The 16069-nt window shown below is 42.2% G+C and overlaps 1 long non-coding RNA gene across 4 annotated transcripts in view; it reads right to left on the bottom strand.

The window, feature by feature from the left end:
• The window catches only part of LOC135983513 (uncharacterized), a 371844-nt gene extending 358134 nt beyond the window's left edge, over positions 1-13710 (bottom strand). For 2 of the 4 annotated variants that reach the window (XR_010601191.1, XR_010601190.1), the window contains exon 1: positions 10114-10630. This is a non-coding gene — a long non-coding RNA (uncharacterized LOC135983513). Of the gene's footprint in view, positions 1-10113; positions 10631-13628 lie in introns of those variants that run through there. The other 2 variants (XR_010601189.1, XR_010601192.1) reach the window with 2 other exon arrangements.
• Positions 13711-16069: the final 2359 nt, after the last annotated feature.

Here is a 16069-nt window from a genome sequence, read left to right as displayed (position 1 = left end):
TTCTTTGTGCCTGTCTTTCAGAATGCAAGCTTCTTAGGAGAGGTAACCTCATTGTTGGCACTTAAACAGGACAATAATATGTTGACACTTCTCGTCCAGCATCACCGCATGCAAAAAACAGGGTTTTGGCCAAGTTTGACTCAGTGCAGGACCCAAAAAGTGGGCTAAGGTAACATAAATCCATCATAGAATATTAGGGTTGGAAGAAACCTCAGGAGGTCATCTAGTCCAACCCCCTGCTCAAAGCAGGACCAACACCAACTAAATCATTCCAGCCAAGGCTTTGTCAAGCCAGGCCTTGAAAACCTCTAAGGATGGAGATTTCACCACCTCCCTAGGTAACCCATTCCAGTGCTTCACCACCCTCCTAGTGAAATAGTGTTGCCAAATATCCAACCTAGACCTCCCCCACTGCAACTTGAGACCATTACTCTTTGTTCTGTCATCTGCTACCACTGAGAACAGCCAAGCTCCATCCTCTTTGGAACCCCCCTTCAGTAGTTGGGGGCTATCATTGTGCTTCCCTAATCCCTGGAGCAACTAGGGGGGAGGAAGCAGCCCCGGGCATAATTGAGAGCAACTTCAGAGCTGCTGTGAGCTTCACCTCACCAGCTGCAATAGCAGAGGGCACCTAGGTGAAAGGGAAACTTGTAAGAGTGCAAAGGAGCTCAGATGCAATCTGCATATACTGGAAATGATCTTGGTTGGAAGCGAGGAAAAAAGGTAGGGACGGTGCGGTTCACGGTAAGCAGAATCTTTTCTTTCCATTTATTTATAGATTAAGGTCAGAAGGGACCACTGTGATAATCTAGTCTGACCTCCTGCATAGCACAGGCCATAGGATTTCCCTGAATTAATTCCTGTTTAAACTAGAGCTTCTCTGATTTATTGAGAGGTGACATGTTTCACAATCCCTCCCACAGTGGTGAATTCACAGGCTCTGGGTTGCAACATCACAAGCTTCACAAAGGAAGGGGCCGTTCTTTTAGAGCAAGGCGCTAATCTCCATTGCCTCTGTACATGCATATATATTACTTTTAATTTCCTCCTTTCTGTTTGCCTATAATAAAATTTCAATTAGAGAAAAAGAGAGAAAGCTTCTGTTTGCACGCAAATATCCTAGTAATTAGCAACTATGAGAAAGGAATACATGATAGTTTAATAGGGGTTTAGCAAAATATTATATTTCTCACAGTTTGCCTGAGACTGGCATGGGTCCTTTAAGTAAATATGAATAATTATACAGGCCTCTCATTTGTGTGCGGTTTTCCTTGTGAGTCAGGTTTAAGATATTCTATAATGTGCTCTTCCAAAAAGAATCCACTCACACACAGAAACCCTTTTTCATTTGAGGCTGAGATGCCGCAGTATGGCACAGGGATGGGAAGACAATGCTGCAGTCAAGAGTAAAGAAAGAAATGTGGTGCTCTTTTTGGGGGTCCACTAAAGTACCTTGCACTGCTCAGGTGGATTTTGACAGCTGGGCATTTCTCCTGCATATGGCGAATGCCAGCATGGCTCTGTGCTACCTCACTTCACTGCACATGGGATAAGGGGGAAAGGCCTTTGGGCTTGAGCTATTCCTATCTGTTGGAATGAGCTAAGGCTAAGTTAGGACTGTTCTAAGCCCGCTTTCCACTGACCTCAATGGACACAGGATCAGGTTCTCACTTAGATGAAGCGCTCATTCAGTTCCAGACGGGCCCCAGAACCTGTATGCCACTAGAGTGGCTTGAAGCCCAAGTTGGCCCCTCATTGAAGGAGTGCATCTATTAGGCCTGGTCTACAATGGGGGAGGGATTGACCTAAGATACACAACTTCAGCTACGATAATAGTGTTAGCTGAAGTCGACGTATCTTAGGTCGAGTTACCTTGCGTCCTCACGACGCGGGGTGGACTGTCGCCGCTCCCTCGTCGACTCTGCTTCTGCCTCTCGCCGTGGTGGAGTACAGGAGTCGACAGCAGAGTCAACACTAGATGCGATAAATCGATCCCCGATAGATTGATCACTACTGTAGACATACCCTTAGTGTCAACAGTGCATTACTCCCTCTACTCCACAAGCTCCAATGTACACATTGTATGGTTAGCTGCATGTGGGTGGCAGAGTTGGGTGGGAAAACATTTAAACTCCTGGCAGAGCTGAGGAGAAGGAAGGCAGGTTTACTGTGGATTTCTGAAAGCAAACAGCTTGATGTTTTCCCACTGAGCTTTTCAGTGCTGGTGGAATGGATGCAAGGCCCTGTACCAGAAGTGTGTGGTGGACTGTACAGCACACTGCACTATGTCGACACTAAATAAATCCTTCACAGCAATAATAGATTTCCTAGCTAATGCCAATCAGTGCACTCTTGACTTGACAAAGCTTTATGTTCTCTATCCAAAATGTGTGTTAAAAATGACTTTGCTGGAGATGTTGCTGTCTACAAAGCCTGTCAGTGCTGCTCCTTGCATTGGCCAGAGGGAGGCGCTGTTGTGGGATTCGTCCCTCCAATCTCCCAACCATCCTTCTGGGAGCCGAGCAAGTATTGTAGTGAGGGCCATAGTCCACTCCGTGATTACTGAGTCTTGGCCAGCACTTCAGAAGACCCTTTGCAGCATGAGCTGTGGTTCTCAGTCTACAAGTTAGAGTGACTGGTGGCGTTAGTGTCTGTGTTGAGAATCCTCTTTGTTACATCCAAGGCCTGTCTGTTTTGCATTGTGATGGATGGTATTTTCACATGAATTCAACGATGGCCTAACTCTAGTCCTGCTCAACTCCAGGGGTGCTTCCTCTCTGATTTCTGTGGGGAGCAAACTTAAGCCAGGGCCGAGTGCTTTTGAAAATTCCATTGTACAAGCCCACTGCTTCCTTTCAAAGGGGGGGGAAAAAAAACAGGCACTGTCAGAATGGATCCAATCCTGCAATGTGCTGACTGGATTCTGACAGGTGCTAAGCAAGAGGAGTTGAGGGTGTGCTCCTAGCTTGGCCAGGTTCGAGGTTTGCTGGACAGTGGGAATTCAAACAATAGTGCCTAGACACCATGAACTAATAGTTTGACTGTGGGTTGGTGAAAGGAGTGAGCACTGGGAGAAATGATTCCTATCTCAGTTAACAGAAGTGCTGCAGTAGACCGCTTCACCAGCTGATTTACAGGTGACTTAAATCCAAATTTCCCTCCTCAAAGTTAATGCCAAAAGATATGGCATGCCCCTGTAGAAGTCAGTTACCAGGCAGACAACCAAAAGCGGCATTATCACGCCAGAGCTGTGTTAGTGCTTCATAAAACGTTAAATGTGGGTGACGCGCTTTCATATACCTAGCTCAAGTGGGAAATAGAAGTGAGCTTCTGTGTGGAAATACTTTGTGTTCCTACAAAACTGAAATGCCTGCAGACAAAATACTTGAAAGATGAGGTGACGTGATTAAAAAATGGAGAAACACCAATATGCAATTTTCTAGTAGATTTATATAATAATTCAATGTGACTGTATGGAAAGTATAAAGGGAACAAAAATAAAATATGACACAAACCTATGGGGACTAAGGCAGAAGGCATACCTACCACAGAATGAAAACCATGAGGTCTTGGGCCCAATTACCATGAACAACTAGTGACTTTGGGTGCCCAAATTGAGTCACTTTAAAGGGGCTTGATTTTCAAAGAGTGAGTGCTCAGCACTTTCTGAAAACCAAGCACTTTTTCAGGTGCCAAAAATTAGGCACTCAGTCACTAGTCACTTTGGAAACAACTGCCAGGGTTATTGAATGGCATTCGCACTGCAGAGCAAGAAATGCCCAGCAGACATTTGGAATTCTGATGCTTCAGGGTGGCATAACTGCAACCAATGTTAAATAGCTGGATGGGGCAAACAAAGAAGTAGTGAGTAACACCGACAGACCCCAGTCGTCGGCGGGCAGAATTGAACCTGGGACCTCTGGTGCTTAGTACATGAGCCTCTACCACAGGAGCTAAAATCCAAACTCCTGTTAACTAAGTCTGTAAAGCAGACTCCTTAATCTGTCTCTTTAAGTGGTCTTGGTGCCACTAGATGGGACAGAACACCACACCCAGAAGGTGTGTGGGTTACATGAGCAGACAAAATGAAACATTCCAGGAGAAGTTATGTAAGAACACAGAACCTCCTGCGGAAGGGTAATCCACAAACCCCTGAGTTGCAGAGACTATAGGCACTGATGAATGCAGTGTACTAGGAAGGAACAGGGGTGAAACAGGCAGGAGAATCCTGCCACCTACTAAGAGAAACTCAGAAATCTAAGCTGATCTAATAAGACAAGCCCTATGCTCTGTTCATCGTTGTTTTCAGTTCAAACATTATACGCACCATACTGGCTAGTAGAAACATCTTATTGAAAACATCTGCAGACTGCTGTTCTGTGTTAAAGTAACGAGTGGAACAACATGTTAGAAGAGCAGACAGGTTTTTTATGCAGCAAAATGTTAGTTTCAAGAGCTTGTGTCTGGAGCTGGCCAGAACACTTGAGAATTTTGTTGTTGTTCAAATGTGTTATTTCATTGAAGCAGAAGGTTTCTGCGGAAATGTATTGATTTTGATGAAGTTTTCAAGGGTCAGGTCTGACATCAAGGGTGGATTCTCCAGTCACTCAGAGAGACTTGAATCGAAACATGACCGTTTCCATCTGAAAGCTGAGGTTTTGGTACAATCTGGTTTCGTGAAAATGTTTGAAAGGCTTGGTTTTCATTCCAAGGTGAAACAAACAAATTTAGAAACATCAAAAGTGGTTGTGAAACAGAATTGCCATCTTCCAGGCCACTCTAAAAGCATCATTGCTGACAGTGAGCTCTAATGTATAGGAACTGCTATACTGCCACCTTGTGGTGAGAATGAATGCACAGGAACTGAATAAAGATGGATGATTTACCATCTCTGGGATTATTATTAATGAGCTTCCAGGATAACTCAAATGACAGTTCTGAAAATAATTTTGATCAAATGTGATGACACTTTCTGGAACCTACTCCTGTTCTTCTAGAAGCCACTTGCAAAACCACCACTGCTTTCAGGAACAGGACCCGGAATAGAAGTTTGGTGTATTGTTATTCATATTGCAGTAGGGCATAAGTGTCCCAATCTGGACTGCAGCTCTATCGTTCTTCCCACTCATTCCAGCCATGTGCAACACATCTGAGCTGCACTGACCAAGATAATCATAGAATTGTAGGACTGGAAGGGACATCGAGAGGTCATCTAGTCCAGTCCCCTGCACTCAAAGCAGGAGTAAATAATAACTCAACCATTCCTGACAGGTATTTGTCTAACCTGTTCTTAAAAACCTCCAGTGATGACACTGGTATTGTCCATCTGCCAACCAGTAGCAAAATTCTGGGGCTTTGAGGGTAGACTCTCAGTGGAGGAGAAATCAATGACATGGAGTCTGGGTATAAGTATAATTTGCTTTATGAACACATATATATAAGTCCTGGAACAGAGGTGCTCACAAACAGCATGCATGGAATCCCTTCCTCCAGAAATCTCACCAAAGCACATTTCCTAGGAATCTACTTTGTCCCAAGAACTGCCTCCACATGTAGACACCAAAGCACAGAACAATCTCTCTGCTATATGTTACAGCTTCTCTCCAAGAACTATTCCATAAACAAATCTACCAGTGATACAGCATTTCTTCAGAAACTAAAAACAGTCTCTGTCCAGCAGCCTCACCAAATAACCTCTGTCTATTGATTAAAACAGAGTGGTGACTCTGATCTATTGCAAGGAACACAAAAGGCACCAGAGTAACATTAAGGATTAGGATTGATCATATTTAGCATATACAAACCTGGATGGTTCAGATAAGTGTTTTCCCCTCCCCCGCCCAGTACTGTGTAAGCACAAACCCCAGAAGTCAGACACCATGATCCTGGACAAGCCACTTTAACATTTCTGTGCCCATATGAAAAATGACCTCACACTTACGGTACCTCAGAGGTGTTTATTTTATCCAGTATTTGTAAAGCACTTTGAGACTCTAATCTTACCAGTGCAATGGTCACTCATTCACCTTTACAGTACATAAAGGCTCTACCCTTCTTTTCAGCTCTATGTTTTAGCACTTTTAAATTATAAACAAGATGCTTTTTAAAATGAAAGACTATATCATAAGAAGAATATTAATGATACTGTAGTACTATACATATGTTACAGAGTGATAGGATGTCCTTTCAATGATAGTCCCTTGATATGACTGTTTTTATCTATTGAAAATAGTGCAAATTAGGGATCTCCAAGAAGAGCATACGTGTCAAATTGTTTATATTAGTTTGAATGCCATATGAGAGCCTATTCTCCTCTAAATTCCAGTACATTATTCCCAACATGAATAGGAATTACACACACACACCAAGGGTGAGAACACAGTCAGAAGGATAATTATATCTTACATTAATGGAGTAATTTTCATCCCAAAGGATCCCAAAGAGCTTTTGAAATGCTACATATTATACAGTCTATAGTCACTGTTGATAGACATTGTAGACAGGAGAACTTGGGAAGATAGGATGTAATTACTGGAAATGGGATTTGACCAGGACATCAGGGCGAACAGCATTACAAGTATGATAAGCATTACTTATGCAAGGTATATACACATCCATTGAAATATGTTAGAATTATGGCTTCTCTGCTCCTGGACTCCATTTATAATCGGTGTTCTCTTCTCCCATTGTTTTAACTACCACCTTTATGCTGCTGTCTTCTAAATGTACCTCTCTACCTGCAACCTCACCCCCATCTCAAGTTCTCTCTGACAGTTCCCCTTCAATGTTCAGCCGTTTTGCATTCAGACTCACCCAAGCTGAATTTATCTTTTTCCCTAAGCCCTTTCCTCCTGCCTCGCTGTCCAGGGACAACCCCTCATGCCCCAGGCCAGCAAGCTTTGTGTAGGCACCACACTTTTCCCCCAGCTCCCATCCAGTCTGTCTACAAGTCCTGCCACTTATAATTCTCCATCAGCATAACCTGCCTTTCCCTCACTATCTCCATTTCGAAAGGACTTGTCCACATGCTCATCATTTCTCACCATGATCAATGTAAATTCCTTCTGGTCTCCTCCTGCCTATTGAAAATAGCACTGCTAAAAGTCATTTTGTCCCCTTGCTTTGACCATGGCAAACACACCCTTTTTGAGTCCCTCCACTCCATCAATAATCCCCATGCCTTCCTTTTCCTCAGCTGTTATCCACGATCTCAGTGTTGTCAACCACAGGCAGTCAAAAATGATCTGTCAGCCTCCCCAAAATCAGAAGATTAGTTTAAGAATCACAAGGGTTTTTAACATACATTTTGTTTTTCTTTGCCTTCTATAATTTTTGAACCTTTAGGGTTCACTCGCTTCATCTTTTCAAGCATATCTTTGCAACCATGAGAGAGAGAGAGAGAGAGAGAGAGAAATTTCATGTTAAAATGAAAGCTGAGATTCTCATGCAATCTCTTGATTCCGATGGTCAGGGCTTTAAGAAAAAGTGCTAGACATTGCAAGACTCATGATAAAATCATGACCGTTGGCCACACAGTCTTTTCTTGGTTTGTCTTTTGTAATTCAGGTCCTGATGCTGCAAACTCATGAGCATCCATGGACCTCAGCACCAATGTGTAATCCCACTGAAGTCGGAGCAGGCATGTAGGTCTGCCTGACTTTATGAGGTTGAGGCATTAGGCTTAGACTGTAAATTCATTGGGTGGGGGTTCAAATGCATTGAGTATTGCCCTAATTCTGCTCCCATTAAAATCAATAGTAACACTCTCATTAACTGCGACAGGAGCAGAATTAAACCAATGCTGAACATTTTTTAAAAATCTGATTGCTTGGCAGGAGTTCTACATAAATGACTATCCAGAGTAACCACAGAGGTTGGCACAAGTTATCTAATTTACCCTGCCGAAATCATTCCAAGAGAAAGTCTCTAGTAAAGACCATTTTGCTTGACTTATCATTGCCACTTCTGGGTTCTAGCTGGGAATGGGACGACCGATAGAAGTTACAAGTTGGCATGAGAGTGTCCGTTCTCACAACATTTTCTGTAATGCCAACAGACCCCAGTTATCGGTGGGCAGGATTGAACAGGGGACCTCTGGAGCTTAGTACATTAGCCTCTACTGCATATGCTAAAAGCCAACTGGCTCTTAGCTGAAGCTGTAGAGCAGATTCATTTTCTCTCTCTTTAAGTGGCCTCAGTGCCACTAAATGGGTCAGAACACCACACCCAGGAGGTGTGTGGGTTACATTTGCACTCAGGACTTTTTGATAAGTATTCAGAATCTCAGATGCTTGTCTGGTCTGGCTGGATCTTTAGAGCCTTGCCCATCACAACTCTATTCCATTGATCCAACGTTCATTTTCTTTGCCAGTAGGGATGAGAAAGTATGCCAGTCTCCATAGCTAATTCTATTTCTTGACCTCTCTACTCGACCACCAGCAAGGGTGCTCATGAATGAAAATCGTTAATGGTTTTTCCCAGGGTGGACACCTGTCCACCAAGAACCAGCTTGAGTCCACCAGACTCCTTTCACTGCTAAACAATCATTGGATTGCAACCAAATTTCACTCCCATTCAGTCATCAGCTGGACCTGAACCACTACCTTAGAGGTGAAAGGCTCTATAACTTACTTCCAATCTCGAGAGACATTCAGTCTCAAACTCCTTCCACTTGTCACAAGAATGGAATTATATTGTACTATTTCCTGTTCTCATTACAATCTTTATCGCACACAGAAGACAGAGTTTTAATACCCAGCAGTATCTATGAAAGACAATTCCATGCTGCACTAGTTAACCTTTGCAGCATTCTGTACACTGACTGTTCATTTCCACTTCTTTCTCAGGCCACAGAGGCTGAGGAGCCAGCAATGATGAGCCAATCAAATTAGAGAACATTGAAAAGGTCACCGTGGCACAGTTTCCTGTTCCACAGAATATATGAGGGATTTAAATTCTGGCACCTAATTTTGGTGACTGAGATTGTAATGCAAGCAGGAGATGAACAATATGAATTTGTTCTCATGACAAGGATAGTAATGAGAACAGAAAATGGTACACGCACTCCCAAGTCTCATTAGAGTTTTAAATCTGCTGTCTTATGGCCTGCCTAAGGTGCTATAATGGTGGGTACAACACTTTATATCACCAAACCTGTGTGTTTTGTTTGTTTGGTTTTTTTAAAAAAGAATATAATTTTTCAACTCGTAGTTTAATTCAAATGGTGAAGGAATTCTCAAATATTGATTATAATTTTGGTAAAGAATAAACATTTTAAGAAGGAAGATTGGCTTATCCATGAGATTTAGAACAACTCATTCCATTTATATAACCTCTACTATCTGGAAAGGTGCTGGAATACTATAGAAACTGTGATTATAGGAATCAGGTCACCTACCACAAAAATGCAGCCACCTATGGCTTAAACTCAAGAGCCCATCTGTAGTGCAAACCAGTTTTTAGGAACAGGAAATTAACATCAGTGTTGTAATTCCTGTAGGGCCAGATCCTGCAATATTTATTCCCACTGAAGTCAAATAAACACATTATAAGAAACTAAATAGATCAGGGTGAAACTATTGATTCAGCAATTTTAAGGCCAGAAGGGATATGGTCTCCCTAAATCAGAAGTATATTAAATCCTTAAGTCAAAGTATATTATGTCAACAGTTATCTTTATTAACCACACTTGTGATCTCCTCAAAAAAATGATAACAGTTTTATTTGACAAGAACTATTTTACATAAAACCATGTTGCCTGGCATTAATTATGGCACCATCCTTTAATTCTTTTTACAGATTACATACCAGCCTTCACTGATTTAACTGCTTTATAGTTACCTCATTCATCCTATTTTCCTGATTGAAATAATGGCATAATGACAGTGAGGTTCCTTTCCAAAGGGTTGTGACAAGATGGTCAATATAGTACAATGGGTCCTGCATTTTTCTTGGTGGGGGGGGGCACTAAAATACCACCCCTTACCCTGCTCTTGGGGCACCAAGGGCCCCACTAGTGGCCCAGGAAGGTGGTAAAGGAGAGAAGCAGGGGAGAGGTCTGGGTTTGCTCCTCACTCTGAGTCCCAGCCCCTCTCAACCCTTGCAGGTTCTTACCCTCTTTCCCCCTTGGGTGGGGTACCTTCAGTCCTTAAACACTGGGGCAGGGTCTCCCTTACTCCAGTTTTCTGTTCCTCCAAGTCTCACAGCACTCCTCCAAGCTCCAGTCCTCTCTCCTTCCCCCTGACTGCCTGAAGCAGGGGGTTTTATTAGGTTTCTAACAGGGCCTTAATTGATTACAGGTGCTCCAATTAACCTGTAGCAACCCTCCCTAGTCTACAGGGAACCACACCTTAATTAACCTAGGATTTATATACTTCCCTTCTACCACTTCCCACCGCTCCCTGGCCCTCCTGTATCACAGGGTTCACAGTTGTTTGCAAACAACTCACCTCAGACCTGACAAATTCACTACACCAAACATGTCTTGCAGGCTATTTACCCACAAAGACTAACATGTAAATTATCTCCAGAAAGCTTCTGTCTTATCAAGACTCATATCACTGTGAGATGTATACACAAGTAATGTTTAAGGAATATTGTAACTATATGGAAAATAAGCTATATGGACTTGGTGTAGAGGTTTGTCACCAAGGGATATTATTTCTCAATGATGGCCCATTTGAGCGAGAGAGATTTATCATTCCACTTAATTAGGTGGTGATGTAGTGCAAGGCTCAGTAATCTAGCCTTGCTTCAGCCCCAGACTATCAATGGAAAACCATCAGAGACAACTGCAAACAACCAAAACCACTTGGAGGTAAAAAAGGAACATTACAACAGAGACTCACACTATTTATGAATAAAGACAAAAGATTATGCAATATAACACAAGGGAAGAAGCACTATAGAACCATTCACTGAGGAGACATCTTGAGGGGCAAGGGAGTTCTCATGAAAAATTGGATCCTGCCTTCTGTGAAGCCAGCCAGATTGAACTTTAGGGGGGCGGGGAACCTTTTGTTTTGTATTGTAACCACTGGTTTCCATAATTTTCTCTTGTTTCTAACACAATTTCTATCCTTTCTTAAAAGAAAAGGAGGTTTGTTTATTACAAGTGCTGTGTGTTATCTAGGAATGGGGGTTTAAGGTAAAACTAGTAAACTGGGGTAGAGTGGTTCCTTGGGGGCAGAGGATTTGGGAATTCTGTGTGTAGCCAGTGTCAGGTGTTGGATATCACTGGGGAAGCTTCAAAGGGACTCAGGGACTGGGGTGCACCTATCGTTAACCTACAAGGCAGATAGGGCTGGCACAGCCCAGAAAAGAGTGCATGAGTGGCTGAAAGGCTGGTGGTGGTAGGGAGCTGATACCTAGCTAGACAGGCAAGACTTCCTCATGCTGGAGGCAAACGGTAACAAGTTGACTCAGAGTTCTGGGTACCCTGAGAACTGTCACACCCAGAACTCTGCCAGTGTCCCAAGATTTATTTAAAATGATACAGTGATCTTCTCAGCCAGTTCTTTTATTACTCTTGGGTGCCTATTATCAAGTCCTGCCAATTTAAAAATGTTTAACTTTAATAGCAGCTGTTTAATAGCCACCCTAGTTACTGATGTCATAAAAAGTATTTCCGTATCAGTGTAAGATTCAAATACATCAATCTGCTTCTTTCCAAATACAGAACAGAAATATTTATTGAACGTGCTGACTTTTCTGCATAATGATTGATAGTTTTACCATCCTTATCTATCAGAGATATCACCTTGTTAGAATTTTGTTTGCTCCTGATATATTTGAAGAATTCCTTTTGATTGTCCTTAACCCTACTGGCCATAGATTTGTAAAGGATACCTTCAGCTTTCTTTATCAACTGTATGCATTTTCTATAGGTTGATTTGTGTTAATTGCTATCAACTTCTCTATTTTTCCATTTTTTTTAATTTTACGGTCACTTCCTCTCCATCAGGATGTTGTTGTTGGTTTGTTTTATCCTAAAAAAACCTTACGGTGTGACCGTGGAACTGTGTATTTCTTTAGCACCTAACCTGGTATTCAAAATGGAGCCTTTTAGAAAGTGACTCCCCTCCCCTAATGGCAACCTGTATGCTATCCTGGCAGCAACTAATCCAGCATCTATGGCAGGAGAAGCCAAGTGGTGCCACTCACTAGGAACTTATCAGTCACACCTAATTCTACAAAAAATGGAGCAAACTGCAACTCCCTTTGTTTTCAACATGGGAGTGTGGCCCACAGATACTGTAGTTCCCGGCATGAACTATTCCATCCTGAGATGTGTGGTCTGGCTGGGGTTGTGGTTACCAGTGAATTGCACAAGATGACTGCAAACGAGAGTGGGTCATGAGCCAACTGGCCACGTTGTGGGTACATTTTGAACAGTAATATTCCAGACAGATACAACATCACTATTAAATAACCCATAGAAGACTGAATAAATCTGGGTTAAAATATCGTTGTACCTCTTGTGCCTTCCCATGATAAGCCCTCTGAGGCAGGGACCATCTATAAGTTTAGCACAGTTTGCCTATTCAGCGGCACATTGTACAGGAATGGTGCTATATACAGAATGCTGAATAGCAAACAAATTGGAAAACAAACACCGTCACATAAGAAGAAATGAATTCACACAGATAAGCAGTGTCTTCCAGGATGCTATTTATCCGGACAGTGTCCCTTTACGGTTTAAAAAACCCTCTGCTCATCCATCTCTGTGTCATCTCATTGAGGTGTCTCTTGCAGGGACAGCACTCCCCCACCCCACTGATCGACAGGATAAATGACACGGGGCAATGCCAGCGCAGTGAACGTCAGTTTCACTGGCCATGGTAAGGGAGGTAACTGCATTTTCCAGGTGGTGCATCATTGCCGTATAGGGTTTCCTTTTCTTTGAACAACAAGATATTTGACCATCTCCAGCAACAGTCTGAACAGTAGACTCTGGGTGAACTCCTGGCCCCACTGAGGTCAATGACAAGGCTCCCATTGCCTTCATTGAAGCCAGTATTTCACCACCTGGATGTAGGAGGAAAGAGATGGGAAGTAGTCAGAAATGCTGAGCTGGGAGAATTCTTATTGTAAAGATATTTCAAAGGAGAAATGACAAACTTAAATGAGCATGTTCACCAATATGAGTAAATCTAGAAGTAAATTGATAAGAAAAATGGAATCTATTTTTATGCAACTGTTCCTACTAATAAAGAAAATACAGAAAATAGGGTATCTGAGCAGAATTGTTTTTAAGGCATTATTAAAATCATAACTAAAACTGGTACAAGTGTAAGTTACAGAATCATCATAATGAAAATTACTTGTTTTGCCAAGTATAATTATTATTCTGTGCCTGAATTTAGAAGACAGACAAATGCAAAGGACAAGAAAGGAAAGCAGACCAAAATAATAACGATTTAAAGACGCTGATGGATCCATGGGATTGTTTGTTTAACCATTGGGTGTACAGAATATACCACATCATGTTCATGAAGTATCTTAGTTACCTGCTAACTTGAGAGTTGGCAATGGCTTGCTGTGGAAGAAATAGTCATCATAATGGCAAAAGACCTCGCTTTACCTCCAGGACTTAATGGCAAGTAACTACAATAAAATACTCCACATACCTGTTGATTGGTGACTCCCCTCCATGTGCAAAGAGATTGAATCTACTTAGTGATGGTCCTTGTCCTGCAGAAATTCAGGCTCCGCACCTGCAATGGGAACAGGTAGCTTCTGAGCTTTGGTTGGCTCTTCAGTTATTAGCCGGGTGCTATACATTAAAAACATTCTTCATAACATTTTTTTTCATTTTTAAACTAAGAAGTGAATCATTCTGATTTTTGTCCGATCTGAGTAATGTATTTAGTGCTATCTGCCTAGTTACCTATATGGCTCCCATCACTGCAACAGAACAAACATGAATGAATTTCTCGTCACAACACCCCTCTGATGTAGGCAAGTGAGATGATCCCTTTGTATGGAGAGGGAACTGAGGCACAGAGAGAAACTACTGGCCTGTGGTCACATGGGGAGTCTGTGACAGAGCTAAGAATTGAACCTACTAGATCTTCTAAATTCCAATCCAGTGCCTTAATCACAAAACAAACTCTCTCATTCATAGATTCACAGATTCTCAGGCCAGCAGGGAGGAATGTGGCCATCTGCTCTGACCTTCTGCATAACACAGCCCATAGAACGTCCCTAAAATAATTCCTGCTTGAACTAGAATAAATCGTTTAGAAAAAACATTGAATCTTGATATATATAAAAAATTCCAGTAATAGAGAATCCATCACAGCCTTTGGTAAATTTTTTCAAGGATTAATTGTCCTCACTGACATAAAAGTTTCTGTATTATCATCCATGGAGAGTGAAGTCTTTTGTTATTCATAGGAGAGGTAGGCCACAAGAAGCACCAAGGCAAACTTCCCATATACACATCTCCATCAGTGTACCTCATCCCTGCCCCAGGGATCAAAAGATATTCAGCCTCCATGCCCATTCCATCTTTGGCCCTGCTGAAACAGCCATCAAAGATACAAAACAATGCCAACTATAGTGGGTTCTTACTCTGGATGGACAGCTCTGGACTGAGATAGACAGTCATTAGAAAGTAGCAGCCAAACAGTTGGTTGATGACCAAGGTAGATGACCAAACAATCAGCAGAAAGTAGCTAGCATTGGACACCCCTAGCATGAGATGGATTACAACCAGGTTCTTGTGGTTCCTTCTCCGGTAGCATAAAGTAGCAGAAAGCCTGTGGATTTGGCTAACTGGAGGTGTTTTGGGGGAAAAGCAGTGTAGCCAGATCATTGTTGCACTCTGACTATTGTCAGCAGGCTGTTGCAACCAAGTGTAATTTAGAGCTGCCATGGGGCTACTCTAAATTGTATAAGGTGCTGAACTGTCCCATGGTCACCCTGTTGATTGGAGAAGAACAAAGGTGGCTGAAAGCTAGCCCCCCATTCTTCAGCTACAACTAGCAAAGCTCTGGCACAGTTAATGAACTAGCTTTTAGATTTTCTCAGTGGGCCAGGTTCTCCACTCACACCCCTTATACGCAGGTAAAATTTCACTGACACAACTTTCATAAGTGCTTATATGGCCCCCATCACCATAACATCTAATCTCTTCACAATGCCCTTGTGAATTAGGGAAGTGTCATTATTCCCATTTTACAGAAGGGGGAATTGGGGCACAGAAAGACTTAATGTCTTGCTCAGGTTCACACAGGAAGTCTGTGGCAGAGCAGGAAATTGAACCTAGGTCTCCTAAGTCCTAGGCTATTGTCCTAAGCAATGGACCATCCTTCCTCTTTATTCACAATGGTGTCAGTGATAGGAGAATCAGGACTGATTTACACAGGGCCCAACCCCTCTGAAATCATTGTGATTATGAAGGATTTGTAATTTAGTGCAAAATTTGGACTCCTTGCAAGTGAAGGCAAGTTTTATACCCTGTTCCCCTACTGTGTTACTCCACTGAAATCAATGGATTTCCACTGCTATTAAACTGGAATAACACAGTCAAGGCTTAGTCCCTAGGTATGGTGTCAGCTCCATCCAACATGCCATAACAACTCATTCCTGAATGGTTTCATCCTCTATATCCTAGAGCAGTTGTTCTCAAAAAGGGGTATGTGTACCCCTGGAGGTACACAGAGCTTTTGCAGGGGGTACATCAACTCATCTAGATATTTGCCTAATTTTACAACAGGCTACATAAAAAGAACTAAGTCAGTACAAATTAAAATTTCACACAGACAATGACTTGTTTATATTGCTCTACATACTGTACACTGAAATGTAAGTACAATATTTATATTCCAATTTATTTATTTTACAATGAAATGGTAAAAATGAGGAAGTCAGCCATTTTTCAGTAACAGGGTGCTGTGACACTTCTGTATTTTTATGTCTGATTTTGTAAGCAAGTAGTTTTTAAATGAGGTGAAATGTGGGATACGCAAGACAAATCAGCCTCCTGAAATGGGTACAGTCATCTGGAAAGGTTGAGAGCCACTGTGCTAGAGCCTAGAGTAGGGATTGGCAACCTTTGGCACAC

The sequence above is a fragment of the Chrysemys picta genome, chromosome 1, assembly GCF_011386835.1.
Source record: "Chrysemys picta bellii isolate R12L10 chromosome 1, ASM1138683v2, whole genome shotgun sequence".
Classification (NCBI taxonomy): domain Eukaryota; kingdom Metazoa; phylum Chordata; order Testudines; family Emydidae; genus Chrysemys; species Chrysemys picta.
Note: the sequence above shows the minus strand (reverse complement) of the source record. Positions and strands in the feature narration are given on the sequence as shown.